The 21,415-nt window shown below is 40.8% G+C and overlaps 1 long non-coding RNA gene across 1 annotated transcript in view; it reads left to right on the plus strand.

The window, feature by feature from the left end:
• Positions 1–21,075, plus strand: part of LOC116554331 — an 806,553-nt gene extending 785,478 nt beyond the window's left edge. Inside the window, exon 3 of the long non-coding RNA XR_004270169.1 lies at positions 19,616–21,075. This is a non-coding gene — a long non-coding RNA (uncharacterized LOC116554331). The remainder of the gene's footprint in view (positions 1–19,615) is intronic.
• The last annotated feature ends 340 nt before the right edge of the window (positions 21,076–21,415 follow it).

A 21,415-nucleotide genomic window follows, 5' to 3' on the forward strand; every position in this document is an offset into this window, starting at 1 on the left:
ATTCTTATCTATCTAGCTGCCCTTTTTGCCTCTAGGTATCTTGGTGACTGCCCTCTGCTTCCTTATCTCCTTTTTGATGACCTCAGCAGTGTAAGACTGCCAACTCTTTAGGTTCTTGGACAACTCATAAGTCTAAAATTCCTTTATGATATTTAATGGGAGTTCCTGCCGAGGCTAGGAACTCTCTTTCCTTCCATATGGCAGCATGGGTATGCAGAACCAGGTAAGCCTATTTGGAATCTGTGTATTTGTTTATTCTCTTTCCTTTTCCTAATTTTAGAGCTCCAGTGAGGACTACTAGTTCTGACAGCTGGACACTAGTTCCAGGAGGAAGAGAATTCCTTTCAAGCACTTTTTGATCACTGACTGCTGAATATCCTGCTTTCCAAACTCAATTTTCCACACATGAACTTCCATCACTGTATAGGTTAAGGTCAGGATTGACTAGAGGAGTTTCTAAGAGATCCTCTGAAGCCGCATAGTTCTGGGCTCTAACCTGCTGACAGTCATGTTCTGTGATTGCCCCTTCCTCAGGAAGAAAAGTAGCTGGATTGAGGGCTGCACATGTGCACAGCTGACGTACAGGCCCTTCGAGCATTAAGGCCTGATATATGAGTAAGCGGTTCTGACAGCCATAAGCCTTCTTTAGAAGCCAGAGTTCCAACTACATCATGTGAATTCTATACAGTTAGATCTTTCCCCTGCACTATTTTAACAGCTTCTGAGACCAGTATAGCCACCGTGGCTATGACCCACAAGCAGTGTGGCCAGCCTTTTGCTACTGCATCAGTTTCCTTCCTTAGGTATGGAACAGGTTGTGACATGGTCCCCCGAGTCTGAGAACTCCCAGTGCCAATCCTGACTTTTCCCGTAACATATAGGGAGAAGTCATTCCCTGTAGGAAGGCTTAAAGCTGGAGCCTGCAGCACTGCCTGCTTCAGGGTCCGAAAGGCTGCCTTAGCTATAGGGTCCCATTGTATTAGATGGGTGTTAGCTTTTTGGGTTTCCTTAATCAGAGTGTATAGGGGTTTGGCTATTTTACCATATCTGGGAGTCCACAATTGGCAGAAACCAGTTATTCCTAAGAATCCCCACAACTGTTTTATAATCTTTGGATGGAGAAAGGCCAGTATGGGTTGGAGATGTTCTCCATCAAGGGCCCGAGTGCACTTAGACAAGACAAGCCCTAGGTATTTTACCTCTTGCTTACAAAGTTGGGATTTTGGTTTGGAAACCTTATATCCACAGGTAGCAAGAAAGCTTAGGAGGTTCTGTGTGGCCTGCTGATGCTGGGTTTCTGAGTTAGCAGTTAAAAGTAAGTCATCCATACGTTGAAGAACCAGGGTACCTGGATGTGAAAAATTACTAAGGTCCTGAGCTAGAGCCTGGCCAAACAGGTTGGGGCTATTTCAAAATCCCTGGGGCAACACTGTCCAGATGAACGGAGAATTCTGGTCTAAAGGGTCTTTAAAGGTGAACAGAAACTAGGAGTCAGGATGGAATGGAACACAGAAAAAGACATCCTTAAGGTCCAGGACTGTAAACCATTGTGCCTCTCCTGGTATTTGAGAGAGCAAGGTGTATGGGTTGGGTACAGGTGGTTATAAAGGGATCACAGCTTCATTAATAAGCCTGAGGTCTTGTTCCAGCCTCCATTGTCCATTAGGCTTTTGTACTCCTAAAACTGGAGTATTACAAGGGCTGTTACAGTACTTTACTAGACCCTGAGCTTTTAAGTTCCTGACAATATTCTGTAGCTCTTTTTGCTTCCAGTCTTAGGGGGTACTGTCTTTGGTAAAGAAAAGAGTGGGATCCTTTAGCCTTATTCAAATTGACATACATTCTTTGCTTGCCCCAATTGTCCCTCCATTGCCCAAACCTCAGGATTAATTCCCTCTTTAAATAATGGCCAGGAGAGAGAGATTTCCTCTCTGACAATGTTAATATAGATAATGGCTCCTGCTCTGGCTAACAGGTCTTGCCCAAGTAAGGCAGTGGAACTTGCTGGCATGATGAGGAAAGCATGGGGGAAGAGTATATCTCCCAGTTACAGCTTAGGGGCTGGGAGAAATATCAGGAGACTGCTTGTGCTAGGACTCCTCGGACTGTTACAGACTTGGAGGACAACCGCCCAGGACAGGAAAGCAAAACTGAGAAGACCACATCAGTGTCCAGGAGGAGATCGACCTCCTGGCCCTCTATGGTCAGCTTTACGGGGGCTTGGTGAGGGTGATAGCTTGTGCTGGCGCTTGTTCTGGGCACCCTCAGTCCTGCTGTTAAGTCATCTGGTTAGCCACCTCAGGCCCTGGGAACCTTCAACCCTGGGAGAGTGTACCTGATGGTGATCCCCTTCACTCAGTGGGCAAGGACAAGGAGGTGGTTCATTCCTCTGGGGACAGTTTCTCTTAAAGTTTCCTGGTAGGCCACAGTGGTAGCAAGCACTGCCAGACTGGCGGCTAACCCAAGCCTTTCCCTCTTCCCATCCCCTTGGGTCTACTTGCCTGAAGGCCATGACTAGGGCTGCGGCTTTTCTCTGGTCTCCTGTTCCTTTCAGCCTGTTCCTCCTGGGCTTTATTATAGAACACTGAGGTTGCTGGATTTAGTAATGATTCTAGACTGTTCTGGCACCAGAACCAGCTTCTGGAGCTTCCATCTAATGTCTGCTGCTGATTGCATAATAAATTTGTCTTTTAGCATTAGCTGACCCTCAATGGAGTCTGGCGACAGGGGAGTATACTTTCTTAAGGCCTCCTATAACTGCTCAAGGAAGGCTGTTGGGTTTTCTTCCTATTTAGGGTGGATAACATTGTCATAGTTCATGGGCTTTTTCCTAGTTCTCCTTAACCCCTCAAGTATACAGGTTAATAGGTGCCTATGACTCCAATCTTCCTGTTCTGAGTCAGGATCACAGTGAGGTTCTATGCTAGGGACTGCTTGTCTACCTGTAGGAAATCTATCCTTTTCCTCTGGCATCATTTGGTCATGTATTTGACCAAGGTACCAGGTATCCCCAAACTCTTGAGCCATTACTAGAGCAGTCTCCCTCTCATTGCTGGTTAGGGTTTGACTGAGCAATAGCACAATATCTTTCCAATCTAATTCAAAAGACTGACCCAGCCCTGCAGAATATCTATATACTTGTCTAAGTCATTTGAAAGTTTTCCTAAGTCCGCCTTGATTTGCTTAAAGTCTGAAAGTGAAAAAGGAATATGTACCTTGGTTGGGCCAAATTCCCCTCCTACTGCCTGTAGGGGGCAGAGTAGGAGGAGAATCCTTGGCCTTCCTTGACTCCTCTTGGGTTATAGGAGATGAGGAGACCTGGTCAGCATCTGTGGAGGGAAGAGCCACAGGGAGTTCCAAATGTGGGGGTAGTCCTGAGAAGCGGCTAGTAGAGTATAGATTACAGGCCTTACATAGCTGAGGATTATCCGTTAGAGAAAAGAAAACTTGCACATAGGGGACCTCAATCCATTTACAGTCCCTCTTACAGAACAGGTCTAATTGTAGAAGGATGTTATAATTTATACTTCCTTTTAGGAGGCCAGGTTTCTTCACTCCATCGTGGGTATCACAACCATGCTGTTTGGCAGAGAAAAATGAGCCTCTTCTTCTTTAAAGATCATGGGTCAAGTTGGTCCCAGTTATCCAGGATACACTTTAAGGGTGATTTTGCCTTGGGAAGAGTAGCACCCATCTGAAATCAAACACAGGGATGCCTGCATCCCTGGCTATTCCTTGCAACTGCTAGCCCTGGGGAATCCCCCAGTTATAGCACCTTGTAGTTTCCTTGTGCCCTAGATGAGTGAGCATCTTCTGGCCCCCCGTGTGCCAGGTTTAATCACGGCTACCAGCATCATAGGCATACTCTCACTGTCTAAATGACCTTATGGTCACCTTAAGGACATTAGGACTGCTGGGATTAGTGGCCCTGTACTGGCACGTCCTTGAAGAACTAGGGCAGTGAGTCTTGGGCGATGGGTGCCAATATTCCCCAGCAAGAGTTCAATTAACATAGGCCTGACCATAAAACCACCCTTGGAGGATAAACTCCCTGAGAGGGACCTCTAAGCACAAGAATCTTAAAGAAGGTAAAGGATGGCCACCTGGCCAAGGCTGGAACAATGCCCTCAGGACCTGGGCCTCACCCCCCACTCCCCGCCCCACTTTCCTTCATAGGAATATGCCCTATGGGTTGTGGGGCCTGTAGTTAACTATTTGAGCCTCAGACCAGGTCTGACTATGGTATTCTAGATGGAGAAGTTCTGCCGTATGGAGAGCCAATCCTAGGCAAGACAAATTGTACATCATTAAATTCTGGCACCATTCAGTTAGATTGGGAAATTGGGGGATGACAAAAAACACAATGTCCTATAACCTCCAGTACCCATTGATAGATTCTGACTCCGTTAGGACATAACCTAGCACTGCAGACTAAGGGAACTGGCCCTGTGCACTTATACTATAGGAGGTCCTCATAGGCATCAGCCCGAGGGTACTGCAGGCATGGGTCCCTGGACTGCCACCTCAAGAGCCTCATATGTAGCAAATACCATAGAGAAAAGAGCTGGGAAGAAGTTTGCCTTATGGAAATCTGGATCCATGAGGTCGGGGTCTGAGAGGCTGGGCATGGCTTGCACAGGTGACTGAGCCTGCTGCCCAACTCAGCCACTCCCATGGCCCAGCACAGCCACTACCACTGCTGTGAGTCTGAAAGGCTGGGCATGGCTCATGTACATGGCTTTTTCTTGGAGGTTTAACTTGGGGTGGTCTGACCTCAACTGGACTGAACTGGAAGATTGGGACTGCCCTTCCTCCTGCCGGTCCTCAGCTTGGCCCAGAGAAAGAAAAATCAGCAAGAAAGGGAAGCTGGTTTGGAGAAAGTCCGATGCCTTTGTCTTTAAGTCCCAGCAGCTGTGCTATTAAAAGGCTGGGCATGGCTTGCATAGGTGGCTGTGCCCCCCTGGCCTTGCCACTGCTGGCTGTGCATGGCCCCACACAGGCCCAGTCGCCCAGTGTTCCTCCACAAAATTAAAGGAAGTAAAAGGACAGATTAGCAAGTCAAAGGGGTCCTATACCACTCACTGCTCTGAAGTATGACAATGTCCTCCTGGCTGGCTCGCCAAAGTTGTAGGTGGGGGAGGAAGCGGGGGCATCCCAAAGATGCTCCAAGTTTCCTGCTTCAATAAGCCCAGGTCCTTGGTCTCTCTTACCCCAGGAATGGGGAAAGAGGCCCCAGAGGCACAGTGAGCTTACCATTCAAATAAATATCCTGGACCCAAACAGTTTAGCAGACAGCAATTTATTAGGAAGAGAAAGAAATACTTAGAGGAAAGAGCCTGGAAGAAGAGAGAGAGAGAGAGAGAGCTCCCATGCTGCCATGGGAGACTATCCAAGGAAAAAATCTGTATTGGTAAGGAGCATTGGGGTTTTAACCCTGGAGTTATTCCCTCCCCATTCATGTTCTCGTCAAATGAGGGGAGTTCTTTCAAACTTCTGCTGGAGTTTTGAATTTTTCTTTCTGGATCTTTCTTTCTTTCTTTCTTTCTTTCTTTCTTTCTTTCTTTCTTTCTTTCTTTCTTTCTTTCCTTCTTTCTTTCTTTCTTTCTTCTTTCTTCTTTTCTTCCTTCCTTCTTCCTTTCCTTTCCTTTCCTTCCTTCCTTCCTTCCTTCCTTCCTTCCTTCCTCTTTCTTTCTTTCTTTCCCTTTCTTTCTTTCTTTCCTTCTTTCCCTCTTTCTTTCTTTCTTTCTTTCTTTCTTTTCTCTCTTTCTTTCCCTTCCTTCCTTCCTTCCTTCCTTTCTTTCTTTCCTTCTTTCTTTCTGTCTTTCTTTCTTTCTTTCTTTCTTTCTTTCTTTCTCTTTCTTTCTTTCTTTTCTTTCTTTCTTCCTTCCTTCTTTCTTTTCCTTTCCTTCCTTCCTTCCTTTTTCTTTCTTTCTTTCCCTTTCTTTCCCTTCCTTCCTTCCTTCCTTCCCTCCTTCCTTTCTTTCTTTCTTTCTTTCTTTCTTTCTTTCTTTCTTTCTTTCTTTTTCTTTCTTTCTTTCTTTTTTTCTCTTTCTTTCTTTCTTTCTTTTTCTTTCTTTCTTCTTTCTTTTAATTTTTAGCAACTATGCTCTTTTCTTTCCTTTCCTTTTTTTTTTTTATTGTACTTTAAGCTGTGGGTACATTTGCACATCTCCCAGGGTTGTTCCATAGGAACACACATGCCATGGTGGTTTGCAGTCTCCATCCCCCGGTCACCTACATCAGGCATTTCTCCCAGTGTTTTCCATCCCCAGCCTCCCTGCCCCCTGCTGTCACCCCCATAGTCTCCCACCCCCAACCTACCCCAGTGTATGATGTCGCTCTCCCTGTGCCCACATGTTCTCATTGTTCAACACCCACCTATGAGTAAGAACATGCTGTATTTGATTTTCTGTTCCTGTGTCAGTTTTCTGAGAATGATGGTTTCCAGATTCATCCATGTCCCTAAAAAGGACACAAACTCATTGTTTTTTATTGCTGCATAGTATTCCATGGTGTATATGTGCCACATTTTCTTTGTCTATTCTATCATTGAAGGACATTTAGGTTTGTTTCAGGTCTTTGCTATTGTAAACAGTGCTGCAATGAATATATGTATGCCAGTGTCTTTACAGTAGAATGATTTATAATCCAATGGGATTGCTGGGTCAAATGGAATTTCTATTTATAAATCCTTGAGGAATCACCACACTGTCTTCCACAATGGTTGAAGTAATTTAAACTCCCACCAACAGTGTAAAATTGTTCCTTTTTCTCCACATCCTCTCCAGGATCTGTTGTCTCCAGATTTTTTAATGAATGCTATTCTAACTGGCATGAGATGGTATCTCAATGTGGTTTTGATTTGCATTTCTCTAATAACCAGTGATGATGAGCATTTTTTCATGTTTGTTGACTCCATAAGTGTCTTCTTTTGAAAAGTGTCTGTCATATCCTTTACCCACATTTGGATGGGGTTGTGTTTTTTTCTTGTAAATCTGCTTTGGTTCCTTTTAGATTCTGGATATTAGGCCTTTGTCAGATGGGTAGATTGCAAAAATTTTTTCCCATTCTGTTAGTTGCTGTTTCACTCTAATGATCGTTTCTTTTGCTTTACAGAAACTCTTAAGTTTAATTAGATCTCATTTTTCTATTTTGGCTTCTGTTGCCAATGCTTTTGGTAGTCCTGAAGTCCTGGCCTATGCCTATGTCCCAAATGGTATTGCCTAGGTTTTCTTCTAGGGTTTTTATAAAAGTGTTAGGTCTTATGTTTAAATCTTTAATCCATCTGGAGTTAATTTTAGTGTAAGGTGTAAGGAAGGGATCCAGTTTCAGCTTTCTGCACATGGCTACCCAGTTTTCCCAACTCCCTTTATTGAACAGGGAATCCTTTCCCCATTGTGTGATTTGTCAGTTTTGTCAAAGATCAGATGGTTGTAGATGTGTGGCATTGCTTCCAAGACCTCTGTTCTGTTCCATTGGTCTATATCTCTAATTTGGTACTTGTACCATGCTATTTTGATTACTGTAGCCTTGTAGTATAATTTGAAGTCTGGTAACGTGATGCCTCTAACTTTTTGCTTAGGATTGTCTTGTCTATGTGGGCTCTCTTTTGGTTCCATATGAAGTTTAAAGTGGTTTTCTCCACTTCTGTGAAGAACGTTGATGGCAGCTGGATGGGGATAGCATTGAATCTGTAAATTACTTTGAGGAATATGGCCATTTTCACAACATTGATTCTTTCTAACCATGAGCATGGAATGTTTTTCCATCTGTTTGTGTCCTCTCTTATTTCCTTGAGCAGTGGTTTGTAGTTCTCCTTGAAGAAGTCCTTTACATCCTTTGTTAGTTGTATTCCTAGGTATTTTATTCTCTTTGTAGCAATTGTGAATGGGAGTTCTCTCATGATTTGGCTCTCTGATGTCTGTTATTGGTATATAGGAATACTTGTGATTTCTGCACATTGATTCTGCATCCTGAGACTTTGCTGAAGTTGTTTATAAGCTTAAGAAGTTTTTTGGCTGAGATGATGGGGTCTACTAAATATACGATCATATCATCTGCAATTTGACTCCTCTTTTCCTAATTGAATACCCTTTATTTGTTTTTCTTGCCTAATTGCTCTGGCTAGATCTCCCAATACTATATTGAATAGGAGTGGTGAGAGAGGGCATCCTTCTCTGTGCCAGTTTTCAAAGGGAATGCTTCCAGTTTTTGCCCATTCAATATGATACTGGACGTGGATTTTTCATAAATAGCTTTTATTATTTTAAGATACGTTTCATCATAACTCACGATTTTCAGCCTGGTGGCATTCTCCTTTGTGGACCAGAGTGCCGAGGGTGTAAGGTCCCCGATCCTCCAGGCCAGTTACACTTCCTGGGTGGGGCAGTGCCTCCCTGGTTCAGTTAGCACTCTTTGGGCTACTCCCACCCTGCTTCTCTTCATCCTCTTTGGGCTATTCCCACTGTCCAACCAGACCCATTTGAATGAACCTGGTACCTTGTTTGGGAATGTGGAGATTACTCGCCTTCTGGGTCTCTCTCACTGGGAACTGCTTTCTGTAGTTGTTCCTATTTGGCCATCTTGGTGGAAGTCTCCAAAACTATGCTCTTTAAAATCACAGTACTAGGGGTTCTTTTGCAAGACCAAATCCTGCATATTAGTAGAATTTCTTTTTTTCTATCTGCCACAATTTCTTCACCTCTTCATTTCTTTCAGTGATCTACAATGTTTCAATGTGAGGTCACTGTGAACAATTGCTCCTATCTGTTCCCAAATATGGGGAACATCCCTAGGAGACTATCTGGAAAGTGAGTTTGTGGCACTGCGGCTGAGGCCGCAGGCGGGACCTGTGGGCAAGCAAGAGTGCCAGTGGATGGACAGCGAGATGGTGGAGAGAGAAGGGCAGCTGGATTTTTCTACCTAGCCTGCATACAGGAAAGTCAGACGAATAACTTTACATTCCCGGACAGGGGGTAGATGGAGGTGTGGTGCTGGGAATCTCTTACCTTTGAAACCACACCCCTTGAGGACCCTGAAAGAGATTTTTTTCTTTAACACAGTCCATCAGTTACAGAACCCTGAAATAAACCTACTGACAAAAGACGGAAGATAAGAAGATTTCTATTAGTGAGTCTTAGTATTTAAGCATCATGATTCAACCTTAAATGGGGCTCTTTTAGCTTTCCTGTCAAGACTGAATGGTAGGCAAGAGCCAAGGGTAGGTGTTCTGAATTCTACATAAAGGTTTGAAGCCACATTTGCCTACCGTGGGACACAAAATTACTTACCCTTCCTATAATATAAATGACACATATAAGGAAGAGTTAATCTGTGTCCTGATCTAATGCTTACTACAAGATAACATTATTTTAATGATGTAGTTTTGCTTTTTAGAAAATATTGGCTCTTTGATTCAGACATGTGGAAAGACCACAGTGATTGAGTGGAGCTAGGAAACTGTCAACTTGCACCTACGTCCATCTGCGAAGTCTGGCTCTGTTGTTTAGTATATCTTGCACTTGTTCTTTGCCCTTAATCCAATTGTACTGATATTGATATATTATAGATATAATTGGCCACAAGGCTAAATGGGAGGCTCCCTATTTCCACTTGTGAACCCCAAAGATTTGAGACAGGTCTCGGTTAATTTAGAAAGCTTATTTTGCCAAGGTTGAGGACCCATGAATTTTGGACAAAAGTATATGACACAGCCTCAGGAAGTCCTGACAACATGTGCCCAAGGTGGCTGGGGCACAGTTGGTTTTATACATTTTAGGAAGATATGAGACAATACTATATGGAAGAAGTACATTGGTTTGGTCTGGAAATGCAGGACAACTGGAAGCAAAGGGAGGAAGACTCAAAGCAGGGAGAGGGCTTCCAGTTCTCAGATAGGTGAGAGACAAATGGCTTCATTGTTTTGGGTTTCCAATTAGCCTTTCCAATGAAGGCAATCAGGTATGCATTTATGTTAGCGAGCAGAGAGATAACTGAATAGAATGGGAAGCAGGTTTTCCCTAAACAGTTTTCAGCCTAAATTTTCCTTTCAGTTTAGTAATTTTGGAAGCCCAAGATATTTTCCTTTCACACCCTGCAAAGAGCATGACTCAGTTTGAAGCATCTTACTGTGCAGCACATATTCACATTTAAATATTTGGAGCTGCTTACACAAGAAAAGTCCAGCTTAGACCAATCATTAGACTCAACATTTTTTAAGTAATAAGACCTTTGATACATCTGGAAGAAACATGAAGACTCACATAAGGTCTGAGTTTTAACAGTTGTGAAACAAAATAATATCTGTGTGGCCTTGGCCATACCTTGCAACTTCACTAAATATCAACTTCTTTCTGTTAAAAAAAAAATGATTCATTCCAGGCAGATCTTTTAAAATTGTCTTTAGGATTATATGGAATAAAACATTAAAAAATACTTTTTTACACCTTTTTTGGTAGCTTAGAGGTAGCCAAATAGAGCCTGTTAAATGAAATCAAAAGCAGACGTATTTAAAATGCACGAAGGTGGGAGATTGTGCCTAAAGAAAAAGTTAACATTCTTTAAAATTTTTTTTCATCATGTAATTTTAAATACAAGCTGCATTTCTGCAATGCTCAATTTACCGACCTCTTTAGGGGATCTTGTATAATTGGAAGAAGTTTGACAACTTTGGTGGCATTGTGATATGTGGATATTTTAACAAAAAGATCAGCAGCTCATCTAGTTACCTTTGACTCTAGAGAGATATAACACTTTTAGGTGGAAACCTGCAATATACTTGGACATCTGCATAATGACTGAAATTAGCATAGGTTTACATAGTACACAACTTCATTAGAATTTTGATGCCTTGGAAAGGAATAGAAGGTGGTAAATTTCCTAAGGGAAAGTCTCTGGAGAGTGTGAAGGCCTTACAAAACCAGCCCAATGTGAAAGGCATATTGTGAATGACTGAAAGGACATAAACAGAGTTCATCAAGCGACAGAGGTAAAAAAAAAAAAAAAAACGAAGTTACCCACTTCTATGATGCAAGCACTCTTACCATACAAGGGACACAAATATCAGGTGGCCTCTCTGTTCTGCTTGTGGAAATGATGCAGAATAAGCCTGCTCACTCAATACATATGGATGGCCATAAATATTTCTTATAAATACTTGTGTGAATAAGAGGAGAAAATTAGGGAGGAAAAGAAGGAGAAAACAAGAATGGGAGAACAGGAAAGGTAGAGTAGAGAAGGAGAGAGAAGAAAAGAAGGGTTGGAAAGCCAGGCACGATGGCTCATGCCTGTAATTCCAGCACTTTAGGAGGGTGAGGTGGGTGGATCACTCGAGGTCAGGAGTTCGAGACCAGCCTGGCCAACATGGTGAAACCCTGTCTCTACTAAAAATACAAACATTAGCCAGGCATGATGGTGCATGGATGTAACCCCAGCTACTTAAGAGGCTGAGGGAGGAGAATTGTTTGAACCCAGGAGGTGGAGATTACGGTGAGCCAGGATCACACCATTGTACTGCACCCTGGGCATCACAGAGAGACTCTGTCTCAAAAGAAGGTGGCCAAAAAGAAAAAGAAAAAATACCATCAAATCTGCTTTATCTCTATGGTTAGCACTCATAAGGATGTAAGTTCAAAAGATTCTAGACTATAAGCTGCTAAGATGTAGTGATATGGTTTGGCTCTGTGTCCCCACCCAAATCTCATGTTGAATTGTAATTCCCAAAGTTGAGGGAGGTACCTGGTAGGAGGTGACTGGCTCATGGAGGTGGATTTTCCTTTTTCTGTTCTCATGATAGTGAGTGTGTTGTACCAGAGCAAGCATAGAAAGTCAAAACCATGACAAAAGTATGGCAAATTGCAGGGTCTTTATTGCCGGCATCCATGGAGGGCTCACATCTCTCCAACCCATGGCCCCCAAAGGAGGGTGTCAAGACCTTTTATGCCCATAAACCACCTCCTGTGTGGGGGTGGGGGTGGAGGTGAGGGGCTTTGGACATTCTGATTGTTACTTAAGTGGTTCACAGAAGTCAAGGTAAGTGTTAGTTTACACATTGCCTGGGTAGGGTGGAAATTACAGACCTTAGTTATTACAAGTCACAGGGGCCAAGATGCATGGGTTTGGACTGCTTGCCTGTCACATCAGGGTTACAGAGAGCAGTTTCAATAGAAAGCTGAGGTATGGTTGAGGTATGCAGTTTTATGAGGCTTTTACCATGTCACACGTGAGTTCTCATGAAATCTGATGGTTTAAAGGTGTGTGGAAATTTCCTCTTCACTCTCTCTCTTCCTCTTCCTGCCATATAAGACCTGCCTTGTTTCCCTTTCACCATATTATAAGTTTCCTGAGGTCTCCCAAGCCATGCAAAACTGTGAGTCAATTAAACCTCATTTGTTTCTTCCAGTTTCAGGTATGTCTTTTTATAGCAGTGTGAGAACAGACTAATCGACTCTGCCAGGGATTTTGAGACCTGCCAAATTTTCAGCCACACTCTTCATGTGGAGATAATAAGAAATGACTCCTTTCCTCCCATTTGTGCCAACAGTGGGATCTTCTACCTGAATTTATGAGCAAAGTGTAAAGCTGTCCAGGACGGTGGGTTTCTGTAGAGTCTTCAAACTTCAGGGGGCAACAGTACAACATAGCAACGTGGCTTTCAAAACTTTTACCAAGGTCTCTTCTAGTATTTTCTGTCATGTGAACCTATTTTTTTTCTACTGAACAGAGTCCGTAGACTTGATAATAGCATGTTTTTTTTTTTGTTTGTTTGTTTGTTTTGGTTTTGAGATGGAGTTTTACTCTTATAGCCTAGGCTGGATTGCAGTGGCATGATCTAGGCTTACTACAACCTCTACCTCCTGGGTTCAAGCAATTCTGCCTCCACCTACCAAGTAGCTGGGATTACAGGTACCCACCACAATGCCTGGCTAGTATTTTTTTTTTGTCTTCTTTTGTTTTGTTTTGTTTTGTATTTTTAGTAGAAATGGTAATTCACCATGTTGGCCAGGCTGGTCTCAAACTCCTGACCTCAGGTGATCTGCCCACTTCAGCCTCCCAAATTGCTGGGATTATAGGGATGAGCCACCACACCCAGCCTCCATATTGTTATTAACCAACCAGAAAAACTATTCCCTTGTTCTTTCGTGTTGATATTAAACACATGGTTCCCTCCTTGAGTTTATTTGAATCCAGCCAGAATGGCACTTGACCATTCAAGTAGCCTTTGTGTTATTATGAATGATGACAGTTGCTGCCTTTTTGAAAGATTACATGCATGCACCATCATACCTGGCTAATTTTTGTATTTTTAGTAGAGACAGGGTTTCACTATGTTGACCAGGCTGGTCTCGAACTCCTGACCTCAGGTGATCCACCCACCTCACCCTCCTAAAGTGCTGGAATTACAGGCATGAGCCATCATCCCCGTTTTCCAACCTTCTTTTCTCTCTCCTTCTCTTCTCTACCTTTCCTGTTCTCCTATTCTTGTTTTCTCCTTTTTTCCCCTAATTTTCTCCTCCTTTTCACACAAGTGTTTATGAGAAATATTTATGGCCATCCATATGTAGTAAGTGAGCAGGCTTATTCTGCATCACTTCCACAAGCAGAACAGAGAGGCCACCTGATATTGTGTCCCTTGTATGGTGAGAATGCTTGCATCACAGAAGTGGGTCACTTCTTTTTTTGAAATTAACACATATTACTTAAGTATGAGATTAATATACACACAAAATTATATTAAAGTAGATGTGAAAATAAATTCAAATAATTTTTCAGATCAGCTAAATGAATAAATAATTAGGCAAATGCAGTTGGAAAGGGAACCAATACTAGTTTGTTCTCACACTGCTGTGAAGGAATGCCTGAGACTGTGTAATTCATAAAGAAAAGAGGTTTAATTGACACACAGTTCTTCATGGCTGGGGAGGCCTCAGGAAACTTACAATCATTGTGAAAGGCACCTCTTCACAGGACAGCAGGAAAGAGAATGAGTGACAACAGGGGAAATGTCAGATACTTATAAACCATCAGATTTTGTGAGAAGTCACTATAAAGAAAATGGCATGGAGAAACCACCACCATGTTCAATTATCTCCACCCAGTCCCACCCTTGACACATGGGGATTATTGGGATTATAATTCAAGGTGAGATTTGGGTAGGAACATAGAGCCAAACCATTTCACTCACCCCTGACCCCTCCAAAATATCATGTCCTTACATTTCAAACAATAATGTCCTTCCAACAGTCCCACAAAGCCTTAACTCAATTCAGCATTAACCCAAAAGTAAAAGTTCAAAGTTTCACTTGAAACAAATCAAGTTCCCTCTGCTTGTAAGTCTGTAAAATCAAAAGCAATTTAGTTACTTTATAGATACAAAGGACTCCAGGCATTGGGTAAATACATCCTTTCCAAATGGGATAAATTGGCCAAAACAAAGGGGCTACAGGCTCCCTGCAAGTTCAAAATCCAATAGGGCAGTAATTAAGTCTTAAACTTCCAAAATGAACTCCTTCTACTCCATTTCTCACATTCAAGGCATGCTGATGCAAGAAGTGAGCTCCATTGGCCTTGGGCAGCTCTTCACCTGTGGCTTTTCAGGGAATAGCAGCCCTGTTTTCTACTTTCATGGGCTGTAACTGAGTGTCTGTGGCTCTTCCCAGCACACAGTGCAAACTGTCAATGGATCTGCAGTTCTGGGGTCTGGAGGGTGGTGGCCCTGTTTTCACAGCTTCACTAGGCAGTACCCCAGTGGGGACTCTTGTGTGTGTGTTCCAACCCCACATTTTCCTTCTGCACTTCCCTAGCAGAGGTTATCCATGAGGGCTCTGCCCCTCAGCAAACTTCTGTCTGAATGTACAGGTGTTTCCATACATCCTCTGAAATCTTGTAGAGGTTCCCAAACCTCAGCTTTGTGCACTCACAGGATAAACACATAGAAGCTGCCAAGTCTTGGGACCTGCACCCTCTGAAGCAATGGCCCATGCTGTACCTTGGCCCCATTTAAAATATCTAGCAGGAATGCAGGACACCAAGTCCTAAGACTGCACAAAGCAGCAAAGCCCTAGGCCCAGCTTATGAGACCAGTTTTTTCTTCTAGGCCTCTTGGCCTGTGACGGGCAGGGCTGACATGAAGACCTCTGACATGGCCTGGAGATATTTTCCCCATTTTCTTGATGATTAACATTTAGATCCTCATTACTTATGCAAATTTCTACCGTGGGCTTGAATTTCTCCTCAGAAATTAGGTTTTCTATTGTATAATCAGGCTGCAAATTTTCCAAACTTTTATGCTCTGCTTTCCTTTTAGACATGTTTAAATTCCAAAGCATATCTTTGTGAATCCATAAAACTGAATAGCTTCTAAGAAAACCCAAGTCACCTCTTGAATGCTCTGTTGCTTGGAAATTTCTTCTACCAGATATGCTAAATCATCTTTCTCAAGTTCAAAGCTCCACAGATCTCTAGGGCTGGGGCAAAATCCTACCAGTCCCTTTGCTAAAGCATGGCAAGAGTGACCTTTACTACAGTTCCCAACAAGTTCCTCATCTCCACCTGAGGCTACCTCAACCTGGAATTCATTGTCCGTATCACTATTAGCATTTTAGTCAAAGCTATTCAACAAGTGTCTAGAAAGTTCCAAACTTTTCCACATCTTCCTGTCTTCTGAGCCCTTCAAGTCTCTAGGAAGTTCTAAACTTTCCCACATTTTTCTGTCTTCTAAGCCCTCCAAACTGTTCCAACCTCTGCCTGTTACTGAGTTCCAAAGTCACTTCCACATTTTCAGGTATCTTTTTATCAGCACCCAACTCCTGGTACCAATTAATTATATTAGTCCATTCTCAATCTGCTGTAAAGAACTGCCTGAGGCTGGGTAATTTATTTTAAAAAGAGGTTTAATTGACTCACAGTTCCATGGAAATGGAAAAGCCTCATGAAACTTACAGTCATGGCACGAGGCACCTCTACACAGGGTGGCTGAAGAGAGAATGAAATTCAACAGGGGGAATGCCATATGCTTATAAAACCATCAAATTTCTTGATAATTCACTCACTATCATGAAAACAGCATGGGGAAACTGTCCCCATGATTCAGTTGCCTCTACCTGGTCCTGCCCTTGAGATGTGGGGATTATGGTGATTATAATCAAGGTGATTTGGGTAGGGACACAGAGCCAAACTATATTAGACCCCTCGTGGCCTCCTGAAAACCTTAAGAGAAGTTTAATAATTTTTCCCTCTCCTTTCTCACTGATTCTAATATGTGGTTCCATTCTCCTTCCTCACTGTCTCAGATAAGTAGAAAGATGCAGTATGAGCAATGGATGAAGCACCTGGATTTGCTTCTAGGTGGACATGAGATTTTAGGGAGCTACTGTGTCTCCCATGAGCTCTAGTTGTTCATCTTTTAAATGAGGACATTGGGTTGTGTGATCCTGCTATCTCTTCGTATTCTTTAGTGCTGTGACTTTTTTTTTTTAAACGCTACTTTCTCTGAGCCTCTTTTTTTTATCTTTAAAAATGGGAAGAATGCCTACCTCATATGGTGACTTGAAGGATTAGAAGATAGTAATTAAGTATCTCTTCCTATACAAGTCTATTTCATTCCCGAATTTAGTTACCAATAGTTTGTAGAGCAAGTTGAGATAATGAGTATAACACTGTTTGAATCTATTTGAGTTCAATATTTTATATAGCAAGTGAATTTCAAGTAGTATGTATTCATCAAATGTGTTTAGTTCCTGGATGTCTATGAAAGCACCTTACATAGGAGGCAATCCTCACTAAAGATTTGCTCCTGTTTTCTTGACCCTGAGGCTAAAGACAACCTTGTTTAGTTTTGCAGCCCTGGCGTCTCGCATATTACCTAACAGACAGGAGGTGCACAGTGGATGTTTGTGGCCTTTAGGCAAGTCATGAGACCCTGCTAAGCCTTGTCTGTAAAATATATTCAATAATGTATAATCCCAATTGAGTTTTTGTAAAGAATGATCAAAAGATCATTTTCAAAAAAGTTAAAATCACAACTCTCATACAAATATAAAATGAACAGATGTTTAAAATTTTTCATCACTCATTTATCAGTGAGAGAACCAGAGTATTCTAACCAGTTCAAATGAAAATCCAAAATAAAGACACATATAAATAAGAAATATTGAAATGGATTTGTAAATGCAAGCAAAACTAGCTTATTTCACGGAGAAGGAAGTCAAGTGAACCACATTACTGAACAGAAAAATAAAACTGTTTACAGAGAAAAATTATTTTGCATTGCTAGCAGGTATTTACAATTGACTGAGTTGTAAATTCCGTAGACTTCTTCCATAGAATCACCTTCTGATAAGCAGAAGGGTGTGCTAAATATATAGTTTTCTATTGATGCCCCAATTTTCCCTAGTGAATAAATTAGATAATGCATGGAAATTGCTTGAGTGGTGTCCAGCTTATAGCGGATCTCCAATAGATGGATATTTTATTAAATTTTAACAGTGGCATATGACATTGGTATATTAAGTGTCTTCTAGATATTTCATAAATTGAATGAGAATTGGGCAATCATTTATTCTACTTTCCAGCTTTAGTATTCATTCTCCCATGTAATTCAGGACTTTTTTCTTTCTTTTTCTTTCTCTCTCTCTCTTCTCCTTTCTCCCTTTTCCCCCATCTATTTTAAATTAGCTGTACTATGTTTTCTTACCATGTACCAGGAAGGATCTTCAAATTGCAGAACATGTTAAGACACTTCTCTCTAGACTTACACATTGTCCTAAATATTCCCCTAATAAAACAGAATGACACTCATCAAAACTAAATCTGAGAAAAAATTTACAAAGACTGTTTATTCCTAAACTTGTGGCAAGGGGATACCTCTGCTATATCTTTTATTTAAGCCAAGTTTCCAAAGAGTTGGAAGGAGAGCAAATTTTAGGATGTCAAGTAAAAGAATAGTCAGACTTACCTGACTGGCAAATGTTCTATTAAGATGGGATTATGGAAACTAGAGAGATTTTCTAAATGGTACATTTTACAAGTATTGGTTGGCTACAAGGGGGAACTTGAGCAGTTTGGGGATGTTTCAAATGAGAGAAGTTTAATGTGAGGGGCAGAGGGTTTTCTGTGGCTGGCTATTTTTGGAAATAAGAGGGCACTAATGGGTGGTTTGTCATGTCATAATGATTCTTACGGTCTTGTCAAAGAGAACTACTATGACAGTCTCTTAATAAAAACTCGTTAATATAAAAGAATGTTACATGAAATAAGCAATATCGTTTAGATGCACGGGAAGTTATTTTTGTTAAATTTAGTTTAAAAAGTACTGTAAATCCTAAATAGACGTGCAATTTCAGGCCAAAATAAATGTAATGGGGAAAAAATTATGTGATGTCAAATAACAAAATTTCAACAAATTGGATTTGACAATCAAATCGACTTTTATTAATGATTCATGTATTGGGCAGCATCTTATCTATAAAAATAGGAATGCACTTCATTAGATACAGCAGAACAGTCAGTTTTTCAAAGGTAGCTGGAGCAGAAACAAGGAAACAGCATATACATAAACACAGATTGGTTAATGTCAGGTCACTTTTCTTGTTAGGGAAGTTAAGGTAGAAAAGACTTCCTTATCATGCTGGGTTGGGATGACTGGCCCTTTTTCAAATGGTTTATGTGAATCTCTAGTTATTTTGGGGAAAAAATGGACTGTTTGGAGATTTTCCTGTTTTTTAAAGTATTACTTCAATTGCATGGCACTTAATATGAGTGGCTCCATTTTGGTTTGGTCTACTGGGGCCTATCGCAGGAGTTCAGTCCAAAGCACAGCCTTCTCCAAATTTTATTTAATAGTGCTTAAGGTGTTTCATCATAATATGATACATTGTGACAGGAAATTCATTATCTATGTTTCTTTGGAATTCTTAATATGCCTTGTGTCAAAATAACTCCTTTCATTTGTCTTAGGTCAGATTCAACACACACAAAAATATTTTGATATTAATTATTTAAACAAAACAAAGCAATGATCAATGGTCTTCTCCACCATCTGACTAAAACAAGTGGATAGTGTATTCAGTTTAAGTGGACTTATCATCTAACATCCCCTATTTTTAAGTCTTTGCTTTATAACTTGAAAAATTAGGCTAAAAAAAATCTGTCAGACAGTATGGATAGTAAGTTCTTAGAAACATTGCCAATTGAATGAAATAATACGTGTAAAAGTAACTCACATAGCACAGATCTATGGTAACTTCTCAGATGTTAAATTCCTTTCCACCTTCTTAGGTCATGCAGGAACAAGCAAATTTTAATCAAAGCTATTATATTGAGTCTCTAATCAATAAACTTTTATTTAGCCTTAGCAATCACCTGGACATCTACTACTTGGTGTAATTATATTTCCAAAATACTCTAAAATTGGTATAGTTTTTCAAAGAGAAAATATGTTTTCATATTATTTTCTATCATATAAAAAATAAAAACAGTCAATGTGGTGTTTTTTTTTTTGTTGTTGTTGTTTTTTTGTTGTTTTTTTTTTTAGTGTGAGCTATAGGTATTAAAATCTACCAGCATTTATTGAGCATTAAATAATACTAATTATGTCCTTTTATTCTATTTTATGTAGGAGTTACTGAAAAAGCAAGGATAACTTATGTGGATTAACGATATGGAAACATCCTGAAACTACTTTGGAATCACCATAAATTAAGTGGATTCAAATTTTGCAAACAGGGAAACCAGTCCATGAACAATTTGCTACAGGTAAGTGAGAGACATCATTTACCCGATGAGAATCCTTCAAAAATTCATTGTCTATGGGGTTGTTAATAACATTTCAGATAATTCTAATTCTCCTTTGGTACAGCTGACAACTTCTCTTCCCTCCCGAATGTACACATGTGGATACTGGCATATGGCTAAATGTCTAGCCACTTCATCTTGTTCATTTGGGCTTCATTCAGGTACAAAAAGAGAAAGCAGGGGGAAAAAGTTCCCACCTCATAAAACTTTTACCAGTAGTGATTTATGCAGAAGGGCAGGAGTCAAACTGTTTCCAAACAGATGTTTCTGAGCACTACCATGGGAGTTAAAAGAGTGGCAGATTGGCCTACTTGGTATTCAGAATAAAACAGGTGGACAAATGGTGAAGCCCCAGCTCCTATTTTTGAAACTGGGGCAGTGGTTCAGTTATTCATATGGAACAAAGTGTTTGGGAATGGTTGCTGGCTTTCGATTGTCTCTGAAAACCTGAAGAAATTGGAAAGCTTGATGTGGTGACAGCAGGAAAATATTTTCTGTTGGGCTATTGGCTAACTTCCACTTGTCTGAAGGAACCAGTGGGGAAGAATGAAAGTCTAAGTAATTTAGAACAAGTGGCAGTTTGTAAGCTGGAGGATTGGGTTGTAGCATCCTCTGTAGTTAATAATTGTTATACCATCAAGAGTCAAGGAGACTCACACCTAGAAATAGGAGCTACCTAGCTCTGCACAATTGAAACAATCTCTTCATTCATCTGTGGGGTTTCACTGTGTTAAGGTGAAAAAAAGATCAAATTTTAGTTAAGCACCATTCAGGGTAGGGAAGAAGTCTGTACTTTCCCTTTTAACTGGCAACTACTTGAATTATTTGTGCTGTCTTAAGGCATAAGTAGATGTGTTATAAGTAGACCGGAAATGAAGGTAAAAGGTATTGCTCATGCATTTTCCTGTTAATATTTAGCTTTGCATTTATAACAGCTATCTGTCCTACATTCATAAGTCATGATTCTCCCAGAAGACAAATCTTTCTTTCATCAACTCCATCACATTATGTAGATTAAGCTGAATAGAAGATATGTTAATCTATCTTCAGGGATATCACTTTATTTGGAGAGTCACATAAGAACCTAGATATGAATGCATTTACAAGTGTGAAGTGCTCTGTAAAGATGATGAAGCAATGGTAAGGTAAAGATAAGGTACCAGCCACTCAAGAGAAATATCAACCAAAAGAGAGAGAAGACATGAATCTTATTTTTTAAACATATGTAATTGTTTTTTTTTTCCTTGCCTTCAAACTTAGTCTTTCTATTTATACACAAGGAAGGCTCTTTTGTTTATTGTGAAAAAAGACTCATTTCATTAGGCTCTTTTGTTTATTGTGAAAAAAAGACTCATTTAGGTGACCTATGTAAAAAGGGAATTTTTCTGGCAACGTGTGGGCTGGAACTGAAACCAAATTAAGAAATTAAGAATATGATAGAAAGGCAGTTCTAGAAGCTTCTTATATGCTGTGTCATTCTTATGAGCAACAGAGACTTTAAACTTTTTGAAACTCTACTTCTCCCTGAATGGCTATTCATTTCTGTTCTTTTTTGCTTCTGATTGTTTATCTTAGCCTTTTAATATTGGTTCCTCTTAAAATTTTGCCTTGCACATAGCCAATC

This window comes from Sapajus apella, unplaced genomic scaffold (assembly GCF_009761245.1).
Source record: "Sapajus apella isolate SASKATOON/1434 unplaced genomic scaffold, GSC_monkey_1.0 scaffold14, whole genome shotgun sequence".
Lineage (NCBI taxonomy): Eukaryota > Metazoa > Chordata > Mammalia > Primates > Cebidae > Sapajus > Sapajus apella.